Source organism: Pinus tabuliformis, chromosome 1_2 (assembly GCF_031772625.1).
Source record: "Pinus tabuliformis cultivar Carrire ecotype Pingquan chromosome 1_2, CPIR1, whole genome shotgun sequence".
Classification (NCBI taxonomy): domain Eukaryota; kingdom Viridiplantae; phylum Streptophyta; class Pinopsida; order Pinales; family Pinaceae; genus Pinus; species Pinus tabuliformis.
In genome coordinates, this window is record NC_142298.1 from 712,952,182 (window position 1) to 712,968,028 (window position 15,847).

The following is a 15,847-nucleotide window of genomic DNA, read 5'->3' on the forward strand; positions in this document are numbered from 1 at the left end:
CCTCTCTGGCCAGGTAGGGCTAGCTACCAAGTCAAAAGATTGGTCTGTGGTTACCTTAGCTGGACTCTTCCTCAGCCTTGGAGATCCGAAGGAGTGATAACACTCTGAAGGTACTTCTCCACATCTAGATGGACTCTGACTGTTGGTGATATCCATATCATTGGATACTTCCTCAAGCTTTTATTGTTGCTGCTAAGTGTCTTCTGATTCTACTTTATTACCTTCAACTTTAGGAAGTATGTGCCACTTTTCATAGTTTTTGTCCTTGTTGCCTTCATCTTCCTTCTCATGGAAAATTACATCTCTACTTGCAAACACTCTGTGATTGGAGGGATAAAACATTTTATAAGCTTTAAATTCTGAACAACATCCTAGAAAAATAAATTTGATACCTTTAGCATCAAGTTTCTTTCTGTTCTCCTTCATAATATGTGCAAATTCCTTACACCAAATACCCTCAAATAATGAATCGTTGATTTAAAGCCATACAAGGCTTCAAATGGGGTCTTGATATCAAGATACGTTGTTGGACTTTTGTTCTTTAAATAAATTGCAGTACTGATGGCCTATGCCCAAAAATTATTTGAGAGATTCTTACCTTTGATCATACTTCATGCACATTCCACCAATGTTTTGTTTTTCCTTTTTGCAACATCATTCTGTTGTGGAGTGTAGGGTACTGTAAATTGTTGCACTATTTCATGATCCTTGTATTACTTGATGAAGTTCCCCAACCTGTATTCTCCCCCTTGATCTATTCTCCACCTTGATCTAAATAAAGGATATTTATGAACTTCCATGTTTGCTTATATGCCATGTTTTGTAATTCTTTAAAATGCTAAAAAACATCACTCTTTTTCCTAAGGAAGTACACCCAAGTGTACCTTATGCAATCATCAATGAACAACAAAAAATAATAAGAACCTCCTAAGGATTTGGTCTGCGTGGATCCATAAACATCAGAGTGCACAAGCTTTAATACATCTATTTTTCTCAGAATTAGAGGGGAATTCATCTCTGTAAATTTTTCCTAATGCACAGCCTTCAAAAATAGCATACTCATTCTTTAACATAGCAAGTCCTTAAACCATTCTTTGTTTCTGCAATAGCAACAAATCATGATAATTGATATGACCATACTTCTGGTGCCAAAGGCTTTCTATTGACATAGTTGTAGAAGTCAGTGCTTGATGGCTCTTGTTGGTGACATCAAGCATTACAAGCCTCCAACCCTAACTCCTTAAGCAATTGGTTTGTAGTGATCCAGCAGGTCCTTTAATATGCAATGTGTTTTGAAGAATTCAACCTTCATCTTCTAATCTATGATTATGGACACTGAGATCATATTTATTTTATCCCAGGCACATACATAACATTATCAATGCGTCTAACACTACCATTTGGTAAAGTCACTAGAATGTCTCCATATCCCATGATCTGATGTTTCCTCCATTTCTTATTTCCTTGAACTTTTCATACCAGTCCTTACTGCATATCATGTGAATCGAAGCTCCAGAGTCCACAAACCAAGCATTCACATCATTCGTTTTAGCAGACAACGATTCAGCATTAGACATAAACAACTTAAGATTTTTGAGATCAGAGTTCAGGCCTTATTTTGCAAAATGTCATGAATGTCTTTTTTTCTTATTATGCCTAGCTTCATCACTTTTCTTCTTATTACAGTCTCTAGCAAGATGCCCACTTCTACCACAATAAAAACATTTCATTCCTAAGTCATTTTTAAGTCATTTTTAATAGATGACGTACCTTTATTTGGTTTTGGAAATGAATTTTTAGAAGATATACTTCCTCCTCCTTGTTTCCCTTTAAAGAACTTCTTCTTCGCCACAAATGCTAGATCTAGATTTTGAGGCTTCAAGTTAATGCGCCTCTCTTCTTCATGCATCAATATACCTGTCAGTTCCACAAAGGTGGGATATTTCTCCCTTGCCACAAGACCTGTAATAAACATTTGATAGTCCTCTGGCAGTCCATTTAACGTGATTGTCACAAGATCTGTACTAGGTACTAATTCTCCTATGTCTCCCAATTTATATTTCAAATCTTTTATTTTTGAAACAAAAGCACTAACAAATTCATTTTCTTCCATTTTGATATAAAGAAGCTTACTTTTCAGGAAGAGGATTCGATTTGTATTTTTAGTTTCATAGAACTCCTTCAATGTATTTCAAGTTCCATTAGAGGTATAACAATCATGAATATGAGGAATTATATTATCTTTCATGGACATTCTTAATAATACCTTTGCTTTGTTTTCCTGCTAGTTCTCCCATCCTTGAATCGATGTAGTTGTCAAGCCTACAATAGGTTTTGCTTCTTCTCCCTTTGTGATGATTCAAATGCCATATCCTTCCAGTAGTGTATACAACTTGAATTCCCAATTAACATAATTGGATTCATCTAGCTTATTGGCCTCATTAAGATAGGTTTCTATAAGTAAATTTGATAGGAAGTCTCAATCTTCAATTAAGCACTTAGCTTTTTACTCTACACTTTTTGAGCACCTCCAACTGTTCTCAATATGATCACATGAAGAAAAAAAAATTCTCAATCTCATAAAAGTCCAGATTCAAAGAACTTTAAAAAAAATAAACATTTAAAATGGAAAACACCCTTTTTTTAATATCTTAAAAAAATGGAGATCAATTGTACACATATATATGTACCAAAAAATGTGTATCAACAACTCACGTTGGGGGCTCCAGGGTCAAAAACACAATGATCAATGCTACAAACTCGATGCACCTTTCAATGTTAATTTTTGGAATTACAAAGTTTTGGAATTTTAAAAGTATGTTTTCATCGGCGCATGTTTCACTTAGTAGCGAACTGTGTCCATGCCGTAAAAAACTATAAAATAAAAATAAAAATCAACCCAATCCATGGCCTTCCATGCTTGCAGCAACAAGTATGATCCATCGATCCCACAACATTTTCTCAATTGATCATTATAGCCATTGGTCCTCTATGCTCAAACCTCCATATGCCACGTGAATACTCCACGACTGTTAATCAGATGAACTGCATAGAACCAATGTTTGATTCAATTAGCTTATCGAGTCCACCAAGCTCACACAACCACACACTGTAAAATTTTGCAATTTTGGAAGTCAGATCTTTATCAACGCACCCCTGACTAAGAGTGATTGTGTTTATCTCAAGTCAAGATAATGTTCCTCAAGACTTTGTGCATTTATTTGGCTCAATTCACCTAAGAGCAAGGTCTACATGTGTTGATCACACCACCGATATTCCAGCTCGATCAGCTCTGAACTTCCTCCACCCTATCACTCTTTCACTTGGCCCTCCATGATCCATAGTCATCTCACTGCTTTGGCATACACCTTTTCCAGATCTTACTCTGGCTTCCACACACACAGTACATGTCGACTCTTCCCTCTCCCGATCAATGCCACGAAGATCGCCTCTCCAACGGAGTACCAATCACCTCTGCTCCTCGGCTAAATTGTTGTGTAACTTCACACACCCTTCTAGCTCGATCTACAGATAGGCTCTCACAATTCACTTACGCAACATATGCACAGGCTTAACACCCCACGATAGGCTCCACAGACCCATCTCTCACTCGAGCTCTGATACCAACTCAAAATAAGAATGATAAAACAGCTAATAAATGAAACTCGCAGTGTTTAGGTGAGGATCCCTTGAGACTGCCACAACGTTGTTTTCATTCATTGATCAATTAAATAATACAAATCTTATAGGAGTACATTTAGTTAGGGAGATCAAACAAATTCCTAGATATTAAGATTTAACTCTTAAATACACACATGGTGACCTATCCTCCTAGCCGTTATGGTGACTTATCCTCCTATTTAACCTACTACCTAGATATGTTTCTTCATCTTGTCCTGAAGATGAACCACACTGAATGGTTCGAAACGTGTCGACCAAAAATCTTCAATGTGGTTTCTTTCAAAAATATTCTATATAACAAGATATGGATCACAAAAGCTTAAATTCAAATAGTTTATTGTGAAATGAGAAATGGTTTTTGGGCATGTGGTATTGATGATCCATAATATTGGCCCATCGTATTGTAACAAGGCCTATTTACAAGTTAATAATATCTACAGTAAAGTGGTGTACAGATATATGGTTAAAAATATTGTTATTATGTGCTTATTAATTAAATCTAAATACATTACAACATCATTTCCATATTGGGCTAGAGATTATCTCTCCGCCCCAAAATGTAATTAAACAAAAAAATTATAAATATTTTGATTGTGAGAAATGATTTTTGGGCATGTCGTATTGATGAGCCATGGTATTGACCCACGATATTGTAACAAATCCTATTTACAAGTTAATAATATCTATGGTAAAGTGGGAGTGAATATCCATGGTTAAAAATCTTGTTATATTGTAAGTATTAATTTTTATGTGTTTATTAATGAAATTTAAAGATGGTTAAAAAATTAATATTTTAATCTATATGGTAAAATTGATCTAGATTTATAGTTACTATTTATATCTTATATATTTTGATGTGAAGTGGCCCAATTATAGCCAGATGACCTACATCCATGGGCTTGGTAGCAGTGTGGTAGACTATGTTATCTCTAATCTCCCTCTATACAACGAAATAACAAATTTTGACATCTTAAATGACCACGAGCCTGACTCTAATCATAGGCCTTTACTTATAACTCTCAATTTTGTCATGCATAGAGATCCTATAGAAGATAATTCTTATAGCCAAAAGAAGTTAATCTTTGATAGAAATAAAAAAGATCTCTTTCTAAATGAATTAAAAACTAATTTGCTTTCTTTATCTAGTATAGACAACATAGAAGATCTCTATCATAATTTTACTACAACCCTCTCATATTCTATTAACAAGCTCTCAATTGAAGTTTCAAGTAATAAAAGAAATAGCAAAACCAACCCATGGTATGACAAAGATTGTAAAAGTGCGAGGAGAGAAATTAAGGAATTTGTTGATGAATCTCTTAAAATTGGCAAGATAAAAATATACAAAGCCCTAACTAAAAGGAAAAAAAAGGCAGTATATTCGTAAAAGACGAGAATCTGTTACACCTCTCTAAGGTAGCTCCTAAGAAATTCTGGAGGTAGATTCTAACTAGGAAAACTAAAGATAATAATAAAATTACTTTACACGACTGGAATTCCTATCTTAAAAGGCTTTATGAATCTCCAAATGTCATGGATAAATTTGAAACCCTGCTCACAACAAAAGAAGTTTTCTCATTAGAAGACATTGATTTTGGGGTTAATCGCTTGGCTAATGGGAAAGCTAAGGACATTGAAGGTTACCAGGTGGAAATCTTAAAAATTGGAGGTCCTATCCTCATCCCCCACATTCACATGCTTTTCAATCAAGTAGTCAAGCAAGGGTTCCCTAAACCATGGACTCAAAGCCTCATTATCCCTATTTTTAAAAGTGGGGATACAAATAACCCCTCTAATTATTGGACAATTATGATCAGCCCTCTCCTAGCCAAGTTATATGGTATTATTTTGGAAAGGAAGTTGAGAATATGGCTTGAAAGTGAAGGTAAGCGAGCTAAAGGCCAAGCGGGTTTTATAAAGTAGAACTCAACAACAGACCACCTCGTTCCGCTTAGGATTATTGTGGAGGAATGTCGCAATGATAAATCCAATCTCTTTTGTTGCTTTGTGGACTTTAGAAAGACTTTCGATACGGTTCCTAGAAACAACCTTTGGAACAGATTAGAAGAGCTAAAGGTTCCTTTTGAGTTGAGAGTTGCCGCTATAAGGTTATACGAGAATGTAATTGCCAAGTTAAAGAGCAATGAGGGGTGGCCGAAAGATATTAAGTGTAATATCGGAGTTAAACAAGGTTGTCGCCTCTCCACTACCCTATTTGGCATTTACATCGACAAGCTAGAAGGTTGTTTAGAGGAAGCAGGATGTGCTAGCACAATCTTAGTTGGGATAGTCATCATCCTTCTTCTCTACGCTGACGATATTTTTCTTCTCGCAAGGTGCCCATCTGATCTTGATAAGCAACTTATACTTCTTAAGGATTTCTGCTCTACCATGGGAATGATTGTTAACACTGACAAAACAAAAGTTATGATTATCAAATCCAAGAAGGACACTTATGCTAATTTTACATATGACAATAATAACTTGGAGGAAGTGTCTTCCTACAAGTACCTAGGAATTGATATTCATCACAAGCTCAACTGGAACTATAGCATTGAGAAAAGGATTAATGGGGGATGGAAAGCTTATTTTGGTCTTGAAAATAATTGTAAAACGGAAAACCTCGTAATGTGGGATAGAAAGAAGTTCCTCTTTGAAACTTTAGTCACTCTGGTTATCTTATATGGATGTGAGGTTTGGGGTTGTAGCATCTCTAGAGAATCCTGGAGAAAGATTGAGAAAATCCAGAAGCATTTTATAATGTATAACCTCAAAATTAAAAGCAACACACCTTATCCTATTCTCCTTATAGGAGTGGGTCTTTACCCTATCGAAAGCCTAGCTATGACTAGGCTTCTATTGTACAAGCACAAACTCAATAACATAGGAGACCATAGACTTCCTAAGCTAGCTTTAAATTCCAGCCAAAACCACCTAAGGCTCAAACAAGGTTGGTATAAAGACACTAGGGCCTGGTTAAACCATTGGGAGATCGACGAGAATGTTGCATTGCAAAACATTAATAACATCAAAAATATTGTTACTTCTAAGTTCAAAGAAAAAATGTGGTGTGAGAAAGATTTAGCAGCTAAAAGAAAATTAAGATATTATAAGGAGGTCATCAACCCCACACTAGAAGATAAAACATATCTCTCTGTTTTAACTAGCTCAAAGAAGAAAATTAATATAGCTAAGATTAGAACAAACTCTCATGAGCTCCATAGTGAAACGGGTCATTGGGCAGTTCCTAAAACACCATGGATGGAAAGGTTCTGCCATCTCTGAGAGAATACGAACATCGAGGATGAAAATCACTTCCTCTTAGAGTATCTCGTGTACAACCACATTAGATCTCAGTTTCAAAATCTTTGTTGCAATACTGACCTTCCAAGCCTTTTACGTTGTCAAAATTACAATGAGCTCGGGAGGCTTCTCTCCAAGCTTTTTAAGCATAGGAATAAAATCTTAAATCAAACTAAATAATTCGTTTCTTTAGGTCCGACAGACCAAAGTTTGGTCTCAGTGGACGTTAACCATCATCATCATCATCATCAAATATGTCTCAAAAGTAATTATAATCTTTTTTCCTTTAGATTTAATTAAAAAAATTATAAAATTAAATTAAAATAAAATATTTTATAAATAGCTTATTGTGAAATGACAAATGGATTTTGGGCATGTGGTATTGATGATCCATAGTATTGGTCCATAGGATTGTAACAAAGCCTATTTACAAGTTAATAATATTTATGGTAAAGTGGTGTATATATCTATGGTTAAAAATATTGTTATTATGTGCTTATTAATTAAATTTAAATATGGTTACAGAATCATTATTTTAATTCGTAGATAAACATATATATGTGAACTTTAGGTGGATGAAGGTTTGTGGATTTTTTAATGAAGGGTGAAGATTTAATGTGTCGGGAATATCCTTTGTCTCAAACATTATCCAGGGCTCGAATTTAATATTTATACAGCGTAGGAGGGGTCAACGCAGACGAAATGTTTTGTGGAGAGTATTTTTCGGACTTCATTATCAGCAGCCCTCCATTATCGGCGACCCCCCTTCAGGGATTCTAAATGACAGCCATACGTGAAGAGGCGGAAACAGTTAACCACAGTCTCCATGCCATTATCCACGATATATTTGAGCTTTTGGAGGTCACCAAGGTAATGTGGATAACTCTCTCTCACATCTGCACTATATCCCAACCTATAAAGGGTCCACACTATCAATAGATTCATACTACCTGCACTCGAGGGAATCTAATAATAACCACCATCTCCGGGCTTCCGAGGGAATCCAGACATCAAAAGATTCATAGGACCTGCACTGTTATTCACTGTGATCTCTTCATGTTCAAAAGGGGCAGAGGATATTAATCTCGTACTTCTTGAGTATCCTCAGTGATGATGTCATTTTCTTTGTTGCAAAGTGAATCTCCCACAACAATCAAAATGAATCCTATGACACTTCGCAATGTTTTAGGATAAGAATGAATGGTGTCTTGAATAAACTTGTGTTATATTCTGAAAATTGGTATCGTACAACATTTTGTCCAATGATTTTCTCAATGGTTGGGGAAATCATCTCTAAATTATCTTATTGTAAGTATCTTTACTTACCTTTCCATTCGATAATAGGCATTTAACATCTCAAAATATGTGGTGACAATGGTGGCCATTGTGCTCAAGATTGCCATGAAAGCAGGTTATTTCTATATTATACACCAAGTTTGGAAGAACTGTGTCGACCCTTGGAATATATTATTCACCCGGATAGTAACATTAAAAATATTTATCCATCTCTCAAAATCAAATTATTGGCTTTTGTTCCTCTTAATATGTGGCTGGCAATAAATCTCTAATGTTGTGAAAGCTTATTTTCTAGAAATAGTATTTTGGTTGAGTTCTTGGTATTCCAGCGCATGTCCAAAGGTTGGCAAGAGGTTATAGGAGAAAAAGAAGTGGAGTTCTATTCACCACTCCCATCCCTTTAGCACTTGATAGGAAGATGTTGTTGGTGACACAACATAAAGGAGAATTAGTCGCTTATTATTATTCAAAGTCTAACTAGAAAGAATGCATATTTCATATATTACATTGTAATATTACAATGCAATAAAGAATTGCATTGGTTCAGATAACACCCACAGAATATTTAGCGGTCATGCATTATATATGAAATTAAATGGAAATGTCCACCCAATAGCTAGTATGCTTCCATTCACACCATTATAATAATCATCGATCTATACACAATAGCAATTGGTCGTTTAATTGCATCAAATACATATTTTTTATATTTATTTTTAAATATTTTTATGTATTTAAAAAATTATATAATTATTAAATAATCTTAATTAAAAAAATGAGGTGTAAACCTTTTACTTAGTGTGTTTCCATATGCTTTGAATCAACATTTCATCATTTTCATCAATAATGTATATCCGTAAAATATATATATATATATATAGATATGAAAAATATTTTTGTTTTTTAAATAATTTCAAAATATTAATTAAAAGATAAATATGACTTAAATTAATACAATTTGATTTATATTTAAAATCATTGAATTCCAACATTTATTATTATATTGGTCTTTTATAAAGATTAGATTCCTCTATGTTTTGATATTTTTAAATTTGATTTTTGTTTTGAATTTAAATAAAAATTTCAATAGAGATTTGAATTGAAAATAAAAAGATGTTTCTTAAAAACTTACAAGTCTGATTTAAATTTTATTATGAATTAGTCCAAAGAAAGAAAAAGAAAAAACAAACAAACTTACCGACAACATATTTTTGGATTTGTAATTTTTATGTTTATTAATTAAATATTATTTTTAATTATGTCTAATATTATTTAATTAACCAGTATTATTGTAAAAATTTGTTTTAACCAGTATTATGTAAAAATTTGTTTTAGAATTTATATTTTTTTTTATTTAATAATAGTTTAGCATATTTTCTCTCTTTTTTAAAATTATTGTAAAAAAAATTAATAATAATAATCATACGATAATTTTAATTTTAAATTAAACAATAGAATTAACACTAACTAAATAGAAAATTATAAGATAACAAATATTTTTATTTTCACTAATTAAATTATAAAAATAATATAATAAAATAATAGAAAATACAATTCTTAAATGAAAAATAAATAAAGAAAGAAAGTAATGCTTACTTTTTACTAACTACCCTAATTGTTATAATTAATTAATAAAAATACCATAACAAAAAAATATGAAAAATAATTCTTAAATGAAAAAGGAAATAGAAGTAACCAATATTTTATAATAGTTACTTAAAAAATATTTTTTAATAAAGTGAAAAAGGAGATAAAGGTAACAAATATTTTATAAAGTGAAAAAGGAGATAGAAGTAACAAATATTTTATAATAGCTATCTAAAATATATTTTCTAGTAGAGTGTACAACAATAATGTAATTGTGCACTCTAACAAAGGGGTTTATAATAATTATTAATAAGGGTTTAAATGTCAAATTACATTTAATTTATATTATAACATTAATTGTGATTAATTAAAATGATAATAATAGTACAACCACATTAATTAATGTGGTTGATACAAGTTGATAGGCATATATTACTGGATTTGAGACCTCTGTGGTACAATATTTTTGATTCAGTCATCGGAGTTTCCACAGTAAGAGAATTGTTCTGCCAACGTTTCAAACCCCAACCGGGATCCATCATCAGGGCAACATGAAGCTTGATAGAAGAAGAGCAGCTTATTATGTTATAAATAGAGATGAGGAAAGAAGAGGGGAAGGTCGGCTCTCAATTTCTTGAGAAGTCGGCTGCCTCTTGATTAATATTTTAATTTTAATAATTTTTAATATATAATTTTAATCACAAATATATTAATCACAAATACAACTATATTATTAAATATGGTTGTGATACGCCCATAGAAGCCAATGGATATGGATTTAATATTGATATTGATATTGATATTAATAAATATAAATTATAATAATAATACAATAATTATTATTATATTATTATCATTATATTATAAATACGATAATAATTATAACAATTATAATGGCAATTTATAACAAGGGGTCTCATACACCAATGTGGTGTTTGACTTGGTCCTGACCTTAAAATTGGACAATAATCATAATAATAATAATATAAACCCATGGCATTATCAACCCTGGGAAATAATATTAAACACAAAGGATTAATAGTATAAACCCAAGGGATTATTATTATAAACCCAACATAAGTGATTAATATTTAAAAAGCAAGAGATTAATAAACCCAAGGAATTTATATTATAAACCTAATGGATTATAAACCCAGGGGATTAATACTAAAAACTCAAGGGAATAATATTAAACCCAAGGGATTAATATTGTCAACCCAAGGCATATAAATCGTAAGATAAATATTATAAACCATAAAACAAACATGATTAACCATGGTTGATATTCATATTGAGACAGTCTTTGTGAAAATGTGATGTTGGACCATGGTTCATCATGGTTGACCATGATTGATTTTAATATTGAGAGAATCTTTGTCACGGTGTGACGTTGGACCATGGTTGATTTTCATATTGAGGCAATCTTTGTCACAATGTGACGTTGGACCATTGTTGACCATGGTTAACCATGACTGACTATAATTGACCATGGTTGACCATGTTTGACCAATGTTGACCATGATTGACCATGCTTGATAATCGTTCACCATGGTTGATTTTTATATTGATACAATATTTGTCACGATGCGACATTGGACCATGGTTCACCATTTTTTACCATGATTGGTTATTACATTGAGAAAACATTTGTAACAATGTGACATTGGACCATGGTGGACCACATTAATCAGCCATGGTCGACTAGGTTTATTTAAGGGTTTATAATATTTACCTTATGGTTTATATACCTTGAGTCTATAATATTAATCCATTGAATTTAATATTAAATCAACCATGGGTTTAGAAAACATTGGTTTATAATATTAACCTTGGGGTTTATAATATTAATCTTGAGGTTTATAATATTAATTTTAGGGTTTAATGTTTATTTTAGTGTTTATAATAGTTATCTTAGGGTTTATAGCCCTTGGGTTTATAATATTAATTCCTTGGTGATCTAGATTTAAACAGGAACGCAACAAATTATAGATATAACCATAAATATAGAGATGCAATATAAATAACACTTCATTTCATTAATATCAAATATTGAAATATGCTTACAAACATAATGGAAATAAAACTAGCTCGGGCGATGGTAGCTTATCTCTAAGAAGAGATGTGGTGGCTACATGCCTCTCAACTGAGTTACAATGAGGCTCAAGGGACTTTTTATTATTGAACAATAAGAGAAAACCCTAAACAACCAAAACCCTAACCTAAGGAGATGTAACACCAAGAGTTTATGGGCCCCGTTGGGGTTAGTTGGGTAGCTAACTTCCCGGGCTCGTAACTTGGTCATATTATCTCTGTTTGATGCGTATGATACCTCATTGGAAAGATCTCTCTGAGGACTATAGTTGTTGACAAAATTTCATTCTAAAATGTTCCACACATTTTTTCCAAAAAAAATGTCGTTTAGGGCCTCAGAAGAGCTCCAAAAGTTTAGGACCTGAAAAACTGACAAAAATAGTAAATTGTGCTACAATTAAGGAAACTGAAATATATATATATATATATATATCTAGATATATATGTATATATATAGATATATATAATAGTAAAATAAAAATCCCCAAGGGTTAGCTCAGTTGGTCAAAATCAGTGCCTCGCTGTTCAGGAGGTCACAGGGTCCATTCTGCCTGAAGCCCTTAGGGTTAGGCCTTGCTAGTGGGTCGTGGGGCTAGATTCCCTTCGGGGTCGATCGGCTCATATTTTCCTGTGGACGTAGCGACCACCCATTGAATAAGGTGTACGTGAACCACAGCCAAAAAAAAAATAGAAAAATAAAAATAAATAAACTAAAATTAAAAATTAAAAAAAAATAAATATAAATAAATAAATAAAATAAAAAAATAAATAGTGAGGTTCCAAGTGGAATAGGTTGGTGGCCACCAATATCCACCTGGATCAGTCGTCCCCCCTTAGGAAGCAATGGTCTCCATTGCGTTGAGTTCCTCCATGAGATGAGGAAACTTTTGTTAAACTTGGTCCCTGGTGAGCCATTTTCCTTGGTACAGGAGTTGGCCGGATTTGGCAACTCGATATAGTTGGATCTTCTGCTTGCACATGTTCTTAATCTACGTGTCCATGATCCAATCAGTTGTAGCTTGTTCCATGTAGTCTAGATTTAACTCTGTTGGTGTGAACTGTTTTGCAATGTTGGATGTGTCCAATAATGGTGGAAAGCATGGTTGAAGGAGATCCACATTGAACACTGGGTGTAGGCCAAGGAATGGGGGAATGCTAAGCTCAAAAGAATTATCTTCCACAGCCTTGGTGATGGTGTATGGCCCATATCGAAGTGGGTGAATCTTGCGGTGGGGCCCAGCAAGGCTCTCCTTCTACAAATGTAGCCAAACTTTGTCGCCCACCTGGAACTTGTGTGGAACCCGATGCTGAAAATGTTGTTGCTTGTACTTAGCATTGGATTTTTCCAATATGTCATGGACCTCTTGGCAAATGTGTTGAATGTGCTCAATGAAGCTATTTGCCATGTCGGCTTCGAACTAGACATGAGCCAAATTTTCCTGAGTCATTGCAAATGGTATGGCCACATCAATGGGACATAGTGGTTGGAATCCCAAGCCCACCTGAAAAGGGTTGTGGCTAGTCAAGTTGTGGAGAGCCCGGTTATAGCTGTGTTGGACATAGGGGAGGCTCTCATCCCATGTGTGTGGATGCTTTGAGTTGTTCATGTGCAGAATGTGTACGATCATCCTTTTAATGACCTCTGTCTAGCCATCAGTTTGGGGATGGAAAGTTGTGGACTTAGTGAGCTTGGTGTCCAGCATTGACTAGAGACTAGACCAAAATGTACTAATGAACCTGTTGTCCTAGTCTGAGATGATAGACTGTGGGATCCCAAAGTGTACCCACACTCGTTCAAAGAATATTTTAGCAGTGGCTTCTACTGTGACATTCTTCTTGCAGTCCTCCATAATGGCCATCTTCAAGAATCTGTCGACGACCACAAAAACACAATCATTGCCATGCTTAGTAGAAGGAAGGTCCGACATGTAATCCATGGAGATGGATTCCCAAGGTCGACTAGGGGTAGGCAGTGGAATATAGAGGCCTTTCTTCTTTATGGTTAGTTTGGCAATGGTGCAAGCAGTGCAAGATCTGATGTACTTCCTCACATCTTGTCGAAGTTTCGGCCAATAGAAATACTTCTGTAGTACCGCCATCGTTTTCTCGACCCCAAAATGCCCAAAGGCCCAATTGTAGTGTGCTTCCCAAATCATCTTGGGACGCTCACTTGAAGGAACACAAAGGTGTCCCAGGTGGCATAATAGAGCATCCTGGAGGTAAAAATATGGAACTTGTTGAACTTCCAAGAGTGTATAGTATGTGTGGCCGAATTCTGGGTCGCTTTTGTATAGAAGTGGCCAATTAAAGGTCTCGTGCCCACAAGAGTTGAGCACGATGGTTAACGCCATGATCGGTGGTCGGCTAAGGCAGTATGCAACATTACTGGTGTTTCCCTTCTTGTACTTGATATTCAAATGGAACTATTGTAGGTATGTGGACCACTTCTGATGGCGATCATTCTGCAACTTCCCTTGTGTCTGTATGAACTGCAGTGGTCGGTAGTCTATGTGGATGACCATTTCCTTCCCCAAAATGTAATGCTTCCATTGTCAGTAGGCTTGCACAATGAAATACATCTCTTTGTCATAAGTGGAATACTTCCAGACTATGTCTGAAAGTGTCTCATTGTGATATGCCACCGGATGCCCCTCTTGAGTAAGGATTACCCCAATAACATAGTTAGAGGCATCTATCTTGATCTCAAATGGTTGTTGCAAGTCTGGTAAACTGAGTACTGGTGCAGAGCAGAGGCAATGTTTCAACTCTATGAATTCCTTCTGTTGAGATTCAGACCAAAAGAATTTTCCTTTCGCTCCTCCCTTGGTGACTTGACTCAAGGGCCAAGTGATATGAGAGAATCCCAACACGAACTTGCAGTAGAAATTGGCAAGACCCAGAAATTTGCGGAGCTCTGTCAAAGTGGTTGGGGCTAGCCAATCCCGAATGACTTGGATCTTGGTTGGATCCTATATACTGGACTTGGGTCAAGCCAAAAGTGCATTTCTCCAAATTGGCACACAGTTTGTGTTGCCACAGTTTTGGAAAACATGTCGGATGTAATGGAAGTGCTCTTCCCAACTCTGGCTAAATATCAGGATGTCATCCAAGTATACCACCACAAATTATTTGTTGAATGGCCACAAGATGTCATCCATCAGCCTCATGAAGGTTGTAGGAGCATTCGTCAAACCAAAATGCATAATAAACCATTCGAAAAGGCCCTTCTTGGCTTTAAAGGAAGTCTTCCACACATTGGAGGGTTCGATTGGTACCTAGTGATATCGAGACTTCAATTTGATCTTGCTGAAATATTTGTCCCCCTTTAGTTGGTCCATAAGGTCGTTCATCCGTGGGATCAGCTACCTATTCCGAACAGTGATCTTGTTCAGCGCCCGATAGTCAATATAGAGTCTCCAAGTCCCATCCTTCTTCTGTACCAACACGATCGGGCTCCCACAGGGTGATGAACTTGGCCAGATGTGATCTTTTTGTAGTAACTCCTAAATTTGCCTCTTGATTTCATCATTCTCCATAACAAAGCACCAATAGATTTGTCCATTGGGCAACGATGCACCTAAGGTCAGATCGATGGAGTGCTTGACCTGACAATGCAAAGGCACCCCTGTGGGTGAGGTGAAGATGTCCTCATACTCCTCCACGACCTTGTCCATTTATTGTTGTCATGCAAAGGGGCCCTGTCTGGAGGTCATGGCCACCTTCTTCTTCTTTCCCTGAGGGCGTATCATCAGGAAAACAAATTTCTGGTTTTCGAAATGAGCTTACTGCATTTGTTTTGTAGTAACCAGAGAGATGGTGGTAGGCGGTGCTACCTCTGATATCATGTACAACTTATTTCCCAAGGTAACAATAACAGCACAAGGCCTTG